The following is a 12376-nucleotide window of genomic DNA, read 5'->3' as shown; positions in this document are numbered from 1 at the left end:
GACAGATCGGAAACCTGAAGATATATTCAAAATATTGTTACATGCCCATGGTCCAAAGTGTCCATTTTTATGGCTCACGGGCAATTGCTATAACTGTATAACCCCAACTGGGAAGGAGAGAGAGAGAATGGTGCCAATTCTTTTGATTTCTCAGAATGCAAAAATCTACGTGCTAAAATCATCTGGATAAAAGCATAAATTCCCCACCTTTCTTTGGCTAGAGACAGCTTCACGTTAACATCCACATCCTCTTTGGTACTGAGAGCTGCACAAGGAAGCATTTAGCAACAGGTGGTCCTGGTTGCACTTAAGGAATCCCCTTGGGAAAAACACATGCTTACTCTATGGATTCCCAGGCCCGTAAACCCAAGACAAAATTACAACTCCCAGTAGTCAGCTCATTTAGTTTCACACAATGGAGTCCATCATCTTTGTTGGAAATGCAAAATGTATTTCTTCTAGAAAAGAAGTATAATGTAATAGAAGAGGGGAAAAAATCATTGAAAGTTAACAGACTCAGGAGATAATAAAAGTTCTCACGATGATCAGCCCCGGGATTTTGGTCAAGAATTTTAGATTTCTGTTCATTAACAGTGTCAGTGTGTATAAAAATTAAGAGGTTTAAAAATCCTAGATGGCCCATGAAAGGACTTTAGGAGGTGCACAAATGCGTTAATTTGGATAAAAATTTGGTGCTTATCAGCACATGCTTTTTATAGATTTTCACAAGGGTAAATATGACCACCAAAATTAAAAATCTTGGGATTAAATTTCTCCAAGGAAACTTTACTACCCTAATGTTCTATTTAGTTCATTTCAACAAAAATTTATTGAAAACTTTCTATAAGCCAGCACACTGCATCAGGCTCTTAAAATACATGGGTAGACCATACATAGATTTTGCCTTTCAACTTACTGCTCCATGGTTTTACAATCCCAACTGGAAAGAGATCAATAGCACCAGATTTTATGTCTCTTATAATCTGGGTTCCATCCTCAATCCTTCCTAGATTTATATACTGAGTCCGCAGGTGAATCTTATTCATGAAATTGAATATATCATCTAGGAATATCTGCATCTTCCAAGAGTTTATCACAGATGCAGCATCTCTGGCCTTACCCTAGACCTCTTGAGCTAGAATTTGCACTTTAACAAAAAAATGATTCGTACACATTTTAAAGTTTGAGAAGCTCTGGTCTATAACCCTCAATAGTTCCACTTCACCCTTGTAAAGTAAACCAATAGATGACATGATTCTTGTTCCAGAGAAGCCTTAACTTTAGTGTCATCATTACTTTTGTCAGCATAAAATATTCAGATTTATTATAATCATTTAGAATAATCCAGAAAATAGAACTAAATTATAGGAAAAAAATATATCTTCTTATTTCTGTGTGTAAACATTTCTGGGCTTAATTTGTTGAATGAGAGGATCAATTGATATCCTCAGCATAGTTGTGGTTCATAGCAATTGCTCAACAAATTTTGAATGAATGAATATGAAGAACAATACAACAAAAGAAGTTGTCAGGAAACTTTGGTTAAAAAGGAAGGACATGACTTCCACTTCTGGTCAAGATAGAATAACAAGGTAAACAAGATTTTTACCCTCCCATCTGGAACAAGAGAAAAACAGACAAAATGTATGAAACAACAGTTTGCAAGATCCTGGACATGAGACAACAAAATATGGTGATCCCTGAGAGATGGTAAAAAAATGAGATGAGCTTTTCAGTTAGCCTGGATGACTGCCTTGAGATGGTTTCCAGGCCATGGCGCTGTGAGGGGTGCTCAGGAAGAGCCCAGCAGACTCTTTTCTGTGAGGAGACAGAGCTGAGAGTCTGCAGAACACAACACAGCTAAAGGTGACAGGACAGAGTACGAGGGAGGAGAGAGCTGCACAGAGAGAGACTCTCTAGATCTGTGGAGGGTCCCTTCATGTAGTGATCAGTCCATGTGTGTAAGGAAACTACTTGAGGCTGAGGAAAGAATTGTCTGAAAGGATTAGACACTGCCCTGTCTAACTGGACTCGAAAGGAACTGGAAATAATGCCTATTCCCATCAGCCAGGCTAGAAAACCTCAAGATTCATGGGGCGTTGTGTGGAGTGCACAGAAATATCTTGTTTCAGTAGTGGGGATTGCTTAACCCTAGACTGAGCACTGCTCCAGTACCACCTTACAAATCTTAAAAACAAGATGCAGGAGGATTAAATTGTTTCTGAGTAATTTAACTGTATCCCTAAACAAAACTCAAGAGGCTTTAGAGAAATACAAAATTATTCAGCACTCGAGAAGGTAAAATTCACAATGTCTGGTATCCAATCGACAATTACCAGGCATGCAAAGAATAAGGAAGACACAAACCATTATCAGTCATGTCAAATCAACCCTGAACTGATCCAGAAGTTAGAATTAGCAGACAAGGGCACTATTATTTCAAATGAATTAATTATTTAGTATCACTTTGTAAAAAGAAATAATCTGCTTTTAGATGAAACATCACCACCTGGTGGTGGTTCCAGGTATTGCAAGTAAAGAGATTTGAAACAGGAAGCGTGGTTTTTCTTGGGGTTTACAAATATTTGTATAAATAATGATAACTACTTGTGTAAATAAACAGCTGAACAATTATATAGACTAATTATACAAGTAGTATTCAGCACATATAAATTATATATGTATATGTGTGAATATTCAGAATTATGTAAGTTGAAGATGCAACTAATAAATAGGCTTCCTGAAAGAGCTGTATTGAAAATTAAATATCATTCATTATTTGGTGAGAAAGGCATTGTCTTCTTATAAAAAAAAGGTAGTATTCTTAAATGTAATTTAAATACCGTATTATAGCTCCTCTGTATCCTATTATCTGGCTTTCTCTCTTCAGGTACGTGTCTTCTTGTACATTCATTTACATATCTATTATGTGTCTTTTGCTGTTAGAAAGCATCTTCTTTGAAGTTCGTCTCCCCACTGTATCTCCAGTACCTAGAATGATCTCTGGCCTGTAGTAAGCACTCTGTAAAAAATGTTTAAATAATTACTTTACATTCAATGAATGAGATGAGTTTACTGAGTCCTGAGGTTTCAATGATCAGATATAACAAGGATATATGTAAAACGAAATCATATATTTGTTGTGCAGATATGTGTATTCCTTATAATCCCAAATCCATTTTATACTAAGTTTTACACACATCAGATATCAACTTTGTTGGCCCATTTTAGTTTCTAGCTAGGCAATTATTTATTTGGCAATTAGATATTTAATAATATAAAATCATAGTCAAAAGCACAGCCTGTGGAGCCAGATTGGGATCAAATCTTGACTCTATCTCTTACCTGTCGGGTATGTTAATCAAGCTATCTGTCAGGTAACAGAAGCTGCTCTAGGGATTTGCAAAAGAGAGCTTTTAATACAGAGATTTAATTACCCTGGGAGTAGACGGTTTCAGAAGCCAAAAGGGGAACTGAGTCCTCCTAGAGATTAGCAAGAGCAGGGAGACATGACCGCCCTTAAGGCTGAAAGTTCAACACAGAGACTGTGTTGCAGGAAGCCAGGAGTCGGGGCCACCTGGTGGAAGATGAGATCATCAGAACTGTGGGGACCGTGGGCAGAGGGGCTGTAGGGTGAGAGCTGGAGAAGTTGGGGTGCACGGCTACTGACAGAAATGCAATCAAGGTTGATAGAGAAAAAGGGAGAAATACTCTGAATTGCTGCTTTCTTCTGCCTTCCAATCACCTGCTCTTGCATCCTGTTGGGTTTAATAACCAACAGCTATTTGTCAAGGAAATCTGAGAAAAACCGTTTTCAGGAGTCCCTCTCAGGGCTCCAGTTGTCTATCTTTAAGTTGCCTAAGTGAACATTTTGTCCTTTCATCTTTGCCTCAGGGTCTTTCCACAGACTTTCCCTTGCACTGGAATAAATCTTCCTCCATCTCTTCACTTGGTTACCTTTTATTCATCCTTCAGATTTTACTTTACATGTCACCTCCTCTGGAAGCTTCCTCTGATCCTTTAGATAAGGTTAATCTTTTCTATTATACATACTCTTGGAGAATTTACTACAACCTCTTAAAATCGCATCAGAATTTGTGGTTATGAATTCACTAGTGCTCTTAGGTCTAGAATGTCCTTCTTTCTCACTAGGTGGCAAGTTCCATCAGGTCAATTTTCCTTACTGTAGACCTTTAGAACCTAACACAAAGTTGGCACTCAGTATATATTGTTAGATGATGTTTCTCTACCCATATCTTCATCTCTGTTCTTGAACATTATTAGGGCCCAGGCTTCACAGGCAAACCGAATGCAGCCTTAAAATCCTATTACCAAATTACCACTCAAATCAGCTTATTTAAAATTCTAGAAAGAAAGGCCTCAAACACTTCTCAACTGCATATAGTCTTTTCTACAAAAATACTAGCTAGAAAAATTAACTCCATCCAATTCAATTCCAAAGATAATTTTGACATCTGTATTAGTCAGGGTTCTCCAGAGAAACAGAACCAGAGAAACTGAACCAACAAAATAAAAAGAGATTTATTTTAAAGCATTGGCTCATGTGAGAACGGAAGCTGACAAGTCCCAAGACTTGCAGACAGCAAGCTGGAGACTCAAGGAAGACAATGGTATGGTTCTAGACCAAGACTAAAGGCCTGAGAACCGAGCTGATGCTGTAGTTCCAGTCCACGTGCTAGCAGGCCTGAGAACCAGGAAGACCTCATGTTTCAGTTCAAGTCCAAAGACAGGGAAAGAAAATGATTCCCCAGCTTGAAGGAAGTCAGACAGGAGGAGTTTTCTCTTACTCATGGGAAAGTCAGCATTTTTGTCCTATTCAAGCCTTCAAATGATTGGAAAAGGGCCATTCACATCAGGGAGGGCAATCTGCTTTACTCAGTCTACTGATTCAAATGTTAATCTCATTAGAAACACCCTCACAGACACACCCAGCATGATACTTGACCAGACGTCTGGGTATTTTGTCACTCAGTCAAGTGGACATGGAAAATTAATCATCTCAAGTCCACCCCTTGTCAACTTGGTACCCATGTGTGTCCCTTAAACAATAATTAATTTCCAGATAAAGACAACAAAAAGGTCATAATTTCACCCAACGTGATATAACTATCTTACATACAACCAAAAACACATAACTCCTTCCCCAGAAAAGGAGGTCAAGCCTTTGAGGGATCTTTACTCTCCTCTTTGATCTCCTATAAATTAAGTACTACGATATAAAATTAACCATATTTGAATTCTATGATACAAAGTCAATACAGCTTATGTTACGTAATAGGGAAACAGGGGGGATATATATGTCTTTGTTTTCTTCCCTTTCTCATATACACACACACACAAACATATTCATAACAAAGTAAGGAGGAAATGCTGATGACAATTACAGTCCTCGTTTCTATAACTGGTCATGAGGTCATAGCAAGTATTAATAACTGCCTTCTTCCACTGCCAATTCTGCATTCCCTTTGCCTTCAGGAAACAGCTCAGCTGGTCTGAATCCTTGACCTGGTGGGGTGACACAAAACTTCATTCCTGAAGGGTCGAGGCCATTAGTAGTTCCACCTAGATTGGGAAGTTGTACTTTTCCATTGACCTTAATCACAGGGTATGGTAACACTAAGGGTCGCCCTGAGACATCTGCTGTGTTGCAGACATACTCTTCCTTACCTCCATTGTGAAGCAGTAGTCCAATCTCCTGTGTAGTCTGGATCAATCCCTCCAGCCAGCACAGCATCTCCCTTTGTTGCCTGTTGATTCAGAGGCATGAGGAGCCCACTGTGGCCAGGTGGCAGTCTTAATTTCCAATTCAGTGGAATCATTGTTGTGTCTCCTGGTGGAAGAATTTCCCCCCTTGGAACTAAAGCTCTAGACCTAAAAGCATAAAGTCATGGGAATAGGAAGCAAAAATTTTTGCTGGTGGGTCACTAGGGGTAATAGTGAGTGGTGTCACTCCCATTTCCACCCCTTGATTCCTGAACCCATGAATCCTTGCTTTTGGAGAAACAACACCATATATTTATACATCAGGCATGGATTTAGAGCATATACAACCTTCTGGAGAACACTGCCCAGACCTGCAATGTATTGCCACCTAGCTGGCGCTGTAATTGAGTCTTCAAAAGCCCATTCTACCATTCTATCAAGCTGGTTGCTTCAGGATGATGGAGGAACATGGTAAGACCAGTGCATTCCATGAGCATGGGCCCATTCCTGCATTTCATTTGCTGTGAAGTGAGTTCCTTGTTCAGAAGCCATGCTGTGTGGAATATCAAGACCATGGATAAGGCATTCTGTAAAGCCATGGATGGTAGTTTTGGCAGAAACACTGCATGCAGGGAATGCAAATCCATATCCAGGGTAAGGGTCTAGTCCAGTAAGGACAAAATTCTGGCCATTCCATGATGGAAGTGGTCCAAAGTAATCAATTTGCCACCAGTTAGCTGGCTAATCAACATGGAGGATGGTGCTATATGCGGGATTTAGTGTTGGTATCTGCTGCTGGCAGATCGGGCACTCAGCAGTGGCCATAACCTGGTCAGCCTGGGTGAGTGGAAGTCTATGTTGCTGAGCCCATCCATAATCTTCATTCTGCTGTTATGGCCACTTTGCTCATGAGCCCATTGAGTGACTAACGGTATGGATTATGGCAGCATACCAGGTTCCTTCCTCAATAGGACCCAGTCTCTCCTTCATTCAAGCAGATCTGGGTCTGTAAACTGGCTCAAGTCTGAGAACTGATTGAGGGGCCATGACTCTCTGTTTATATCATTCATGTTAGATTTCTATTCACTTGACCTAGAACTTTTCTGCTTATCCAGATCAAGTGAGAATTTACTAGGCTTCTTATCGGTTTTACTTCAAGGAACAGCACAATCAACTCTATAAGGCCACATATCTCTGTGAACCAGATACCCTGATTGTCACCTTGACTCTGCTGTTTGTTGCAGTAATCATGCTCACCTTGCCTTTGGTGGTCAAGTACTGTCACTTGGTCCCTGCTACTCTTAGATTCAGTTACTCCCATGCTTTTTGCGTTTCCCAAATGAATAACCACAGTTCCTCCTGTAAGTTCTTGCTTGCAGAGAAGAATGATGACAAGACTCTTCAAGGATGTCAGGGCTCCCTTTACCAATTTATTTCTCACAGTCATGGCTAATGATATGTCTATGTATGCTCCCAAGGTGGATGAGTAGGTTTTAAATGACAAATACCTTCTAATATTCCAACCTCCCTAAGTCTTTGAATTCTTTCTTCTAACTTACATGAATCACATTTTGGCTTCAATCAACCAAACAAGTAAACTGTTAGAACTCTTACTAACTCGCTCAACTACCCCGTTAAATGCAGGCTCTTTGCCTCGTGAGTCTATATCAATAAATTTGGCCTGATTCAACCATTATGTTCCTTCTCTTATTATTCACACACTTTTTTTTTTGGAGGAAGATTAGCCCTGAGCTAACTACTGCCAATCCTCCTCCTTTTGCCGAGGAAGACTGGCCCCAAGCCAACATCCATGCCCATCTTCCTCTACTTTTTTTTTGTATGTGGGATGCCTACCACAGCATGGCCTTTGCCAAGTGGTGCCACGTCCGCACCCGGCATCCGAACCGGCAAACATTGGGCTGCCGAGAAGCGGAACATGCAAACTCCACCGCTTCGCCACTGGGCTGGCCCCTATTCACACACTCTTAATATCCATCCCAACATATGTTCCCTGGATTTCTGTCTGCATAAGTTGGAAACCTCAAGTAGGTCTTTTGGATTGCAGCTCACCTCCTCATGGGTCACACTTTGTACCTTACTTTTAGGGGTTTGGTGGGACTGGAGTCTAGTTATAAGTCTAGAAGCAAAGAAGGACGCTGAGGGTGGTTACTGAGGAGAATCAGCATCGTCTTGCATGGCAACTGACTCATAGGAAACCACTAAGACTTCCTCAGGCAATGCAAAGTTAGCCCTTTCAGAAGTGAGTGGAGACACCACTCCCACTGGAGATGGAGAGGCCTCATTCATTGGGGGTAGAATTCATCAGAATCTAGAGTCTCAGTGTTCCCAACTTCATTGGTGTTATCCCGTAAGTCCCCATTCCAATCTTAAGGATTCCATTTTCCTAATCAATGCTTTCACTTTAACGGTAGACACCCTGTGAGGCTGGGTGTTCAACTTGCGTTGTAATCCAGCCAGTCACAGATTGAGATCAACAATCTCAGCTCTGCAGCCATAGGAGATAAGGGTCTTTTCAGGGCAGACATAGAAGAAAGCATCATTGTATAATCAGTAGACTGGATATCTGCCTATCTACTATTTCGTGATCAAGAATGAGATTGGACACATCCTCGTGAGGAAGTCCGGTGTATTCTATGTCTGGTCTCATGGAGGTAACCTTCCTTCAGCAACACAGCCACCACCGAGCCTCATAATGGGCAAACTACACACCAATTTTCTCGAGTTCTTCTTCGACATTCCAGAAACAGAATCCTTATCCAGTGATTTAGGTTGTCAGTTCCCTCTATCTGACTTGGATGTACCCGTATTTCAAATAAAGAAACTACCTCCCAAGGTCAGAGTATGCTGCCGGATGCATGTACTGAACCAACCATCTGATTTTCAGAGACAAATATAAATAGCAATACATTTCTTCTTCTTGTTGTTTCACTAATGAAAAACTCCAGTGTTAGAGACTTACCTAGATCACAGATCCCAACATAAAAAGATTTCTGGAAGCCAATGGGGCACACTGTGAAGAAGAACAATAAATTAGAGCTAACCAAGAGCAATGTGAGTACTCAGAAGCACAAGTATAAAAGAGTGGGCTTCTCAACTGGAAGGGCATATGGAAATCAGGAATGGAGGCAGGAGATCCCTCTGATGAAAAGGATGTGGGATTCTTCAGTTCACTAACAATTGTGAGAAGCTGTCATGAAGATGCTTTAATACTAAGGAGAACCATTCCCTGTTTCCCCGGCAGCCATAAGGGCTGACCATTTGGCTTCAATTTCAAAGCTCACATACAATACTTTAGAAAATCCAGGGAGGAAATCTGCTAAACTAGGGTCAAAGGACTAAGGATGCATTTGTAGTATCAGGAGTAAATGTTAGAGGCTACTTTATGTTATCACATAAGGATCATGAAACTATTAAAAGTATACGCCTGTTTGAATGCATTTCTATCTCTTAACATAAGAATGTCCACTTGGCATCTATTAGTCAATTGTTTTAACAATTCCAACAGTTTTCCTCCATCCTCCAAGGATGACATTTTCCCTCCATTGTATCATAAGGAAAACCAACTTTTTTAAAAAATGCGTTTCTTTGCACCATTTTTTCATTCAAGAGCTCTTATAGAGATTTTTGTTTAGGACTATTGATTACTGAGCAACTAAGATGGACACTAACAGAGTTTTCTTATATTCTCTTACTAAAAAAAGTTAATGAACATTTCACCGGACTTAGGCATTCTATCTACAGAAACAGTTATTTTGTTTTCCAGTAGTTTAAAGCTTTTAATCCATCAGCACCACTGGTAATGCTATAGTTGAGCAAAAATGTAATGAAAAATTAGTTCCCTAATACTCTAATTTCATTACTTTTGAGTACCTTACTCCGGTAAATCTTTTGGGATTTCCAGTCCGTGTACACTCAAAACCAACTTAGTGACCAAGTCTGAGCTGACCAGTCAGTGCAATAAACTAGCCAACTTGACTTGTGTGGTTGTTGCCTGAATTGACCTATTTGAATAACTATTTGTCTGACATCATTGGACAAGTGAACTAGAAGTTGAACAACTATGCATACAAACACAAGCTTTGGGTTTGCAGTGGCAACTCATACACAGTTCTCCCAGCTATATGACACGTTTATTACCTCTCTCTGGATCATTTCAACCACAGTTCTTCTTTAGGTCAAGGGGCTCTGTTGACACAGAAATCCACATTCATCTGTATTAAATTTTCTGAGTGCCCATCATGTCCCAGTCTTTGCTGGGTCCATGGAAGTACAGTGGTGAGCCAAAAGAAACACATGGACTATATACCCATTCCTAAGTCATTTCTTTCTCACTCATCCCTGTCTTTTTGTAATCCTCTGTTTCCTAACAGAGGAAATGTCCTTCTCATTTAAGCATACAACTCTGGTTTTCTTCAGTAGTACATTAGTCAGGTTTTCCCCTGCGGAACCAGCCCCTGCTAAAGTGGTGTCATCTCTGACATTATCAAATCCTGTGTCACTTTCCCTTTTGCGGTGTGCCATGCCCTGGAGCCTGATGGTGGAGAACCATGAGTATACAGTTCTGAAGAAAAGCTATTTCCCTGGCAGGCAGTAGAAGGAAGGGGAGATTTGTGCATAGTTTACTGACTTTGATCGTTTCACACCAATATTTTGTTATCTTTGTGAATATTATAGAAGTTAGGGCATTACTGAATTCAGGGTGGGAAGAGCCCCTGTGAATCAGTTCCTTCTACTCCTTTTTTCACACAAAGAACTTTGATACCAAGTACTTACGTGTTTGTCTTCTTTCACGCAGTCTGCTTGCTTGGGAATCAAAAAAATCAGTGAAAAGAGTAGAGATAAAATCTAAGCACAACTCGTATCTAGAGTCTAATTCATTATTATGGAAATGGAAGTTTAATTATAGTGATAAATTATTATTGTTCTAAAGGGTCAAGCCTCTTTAGATTTCTTCAATTACTTCTCTTAGGAAAATAACTATAATTTCTTCCTTAAAATACCAAAATTAACAAAAATACTACTAATTCTCTGGGAACTGGGGGAAAAGGAGTCTAGAGCACAATCACCCATAAGCATGTGTAGTTAATATATTTTTAGCGTCTATAAGGAAGTGAGTTTTTTTTTTTCTTGGACAAAAGAGTCTGTATGATATAATCTGTTTCCACTTTTTGAATTAAAATATGTTGGGCTTTTTTTTTTTAACACTTTTACCTTCTTTCTATTTCTAAAATTGTCCAAAGGGAATGTGATTTTTGTAAAATGGCTTAACAGTTCAAAATCATTCGACTGCCAATGTCTAATTCTAAACCTGATGTTCTGGAGAAATGTGTGGCCTTAACTGTGCCAGCATGTCTCGTTTTATGTTTAAATGGTCACAGATTTAATAATGGGCTGCAAAAAAAAAAAAGCTTGCATTTAACTACATCCTTTACTTTTCAAGTGCTCGTCCAAGCGTGCACAAACACAGGGGAGTGCCACGCACTTTTAATCCATGAGCATCACGGAAAAGACCCGCTCTGGGCTCTGTACACATTAACAAATTATGTCCCATTAGGTCAATACAGAAATTAATTGTGGGATTCTTTTCAAATCCACATTGCTTCCTGGCTCTGCTGCGGGCCACTCAATGAGACACCTCTCAAGGCCTTTGTGCTGGACTAAACGCGGCTAATTGTTCCATTTCTGCATGGAGTGATTCATCTCCCAGATGTCTTAGACCTTTCAGCAGCTCTGCTCCACCAATATCTCGACATATGAAAATAGAGTCATTTGGGACCCAGGCAGAGGGGAGAGATTGGGAAGCAAATAGAGCAGGGTATTCTTTACCCCTGCCCTTTGCTATGATTAATCTTCAGTGAGAAAGGACTCCTGAATCATTCTCTTGACAGGACAGCCCCCTTGCCCTATCTGGCTTCCCACATGAGGAGAGATGGATGAATGCTTCCTTTTTTCTCTTCCTCCAGGTGCAGCCCTATTCACACTAGAGCCTGACAGCACGTAATAGAACAGTTTCTACTTGCCCATTGCCTCAGTTCTGTATTCTTTTCTCCTCCACTGTTTCTCATTTGCTCACATCCCAGTGACAAAGCCAGCCAGATTGAAAATGCATGAAGGCGCAAAGACAGCCACTTATTTCCTTGGAGCACTGGAGTAAGTGTGTGTGTGTATTTTCTCGCAGGAAATGTTGCTTCAGAGTAAATCTGTAGAGAAAGGTCCTTACACCTCTAAGCTGTTGGGTTAGCTTGAATTTTTCACTTTGACTTTGAATTTTCATTTTGTCTTTGCATTATTTTCTTCAACTCTTTCCTTTACCCATAGCAAATAGTGTTATTCATCTGTTGTAATAGTTGAGTATACAATAATGAATATTCTGGAATAGAAGGAGGTTTCCAATCCTGCTATCTGTGTCGTTCTGACTATATTTAAAAGAGCTAATAACTTATAATTATCAAATTTATTTTTTAGATTTACAAAATTTTGTCAGTTGACAAAAAGCTTCTGATTTAAAATGGGATGAGAAATTCATACTTTAAACAATGTTATGACTCTATATGGATCCATATCTAGAATTAAGCTGGGTCTTACTAAAGTTAATTAAACTAAACTTTGTCCTTAGTTTGATTTCCCTGAA

The 12376-nt window shown here is 39.8% G+C and overlaps 1 pseudogene; it reads right to left on the bottom strand.

Moving 5' to 3' along the window:
* Positions 1–5401: 5401 nt before the first annotated feature.
* Positions 5402–12376, bottom strand: part of LOC124248186 (uncharacterized) — a 127885-nt pseudogene continuing 120910 nt past the window's right edge.

This window comes from Equus quagga, chromosome 12 (genome assembly GCF_021613505.1).
Source record: "Equus quagga isolate Etosha38 chromosome 12, UCLA_HA_Equagga_1.0, whole genome shotgun sequence".
Lineage (NCBI taxonomy): Eukaryota > Metazoa > Chordata > Mammalia > Perissodactyla > Equidae > Equus > Equus quagga.
The sequence above is the reverse complement of the archived record's forward strand: the minus strand, read 5'-3'. Positions and strand labels throughout refer to the sequence as shown.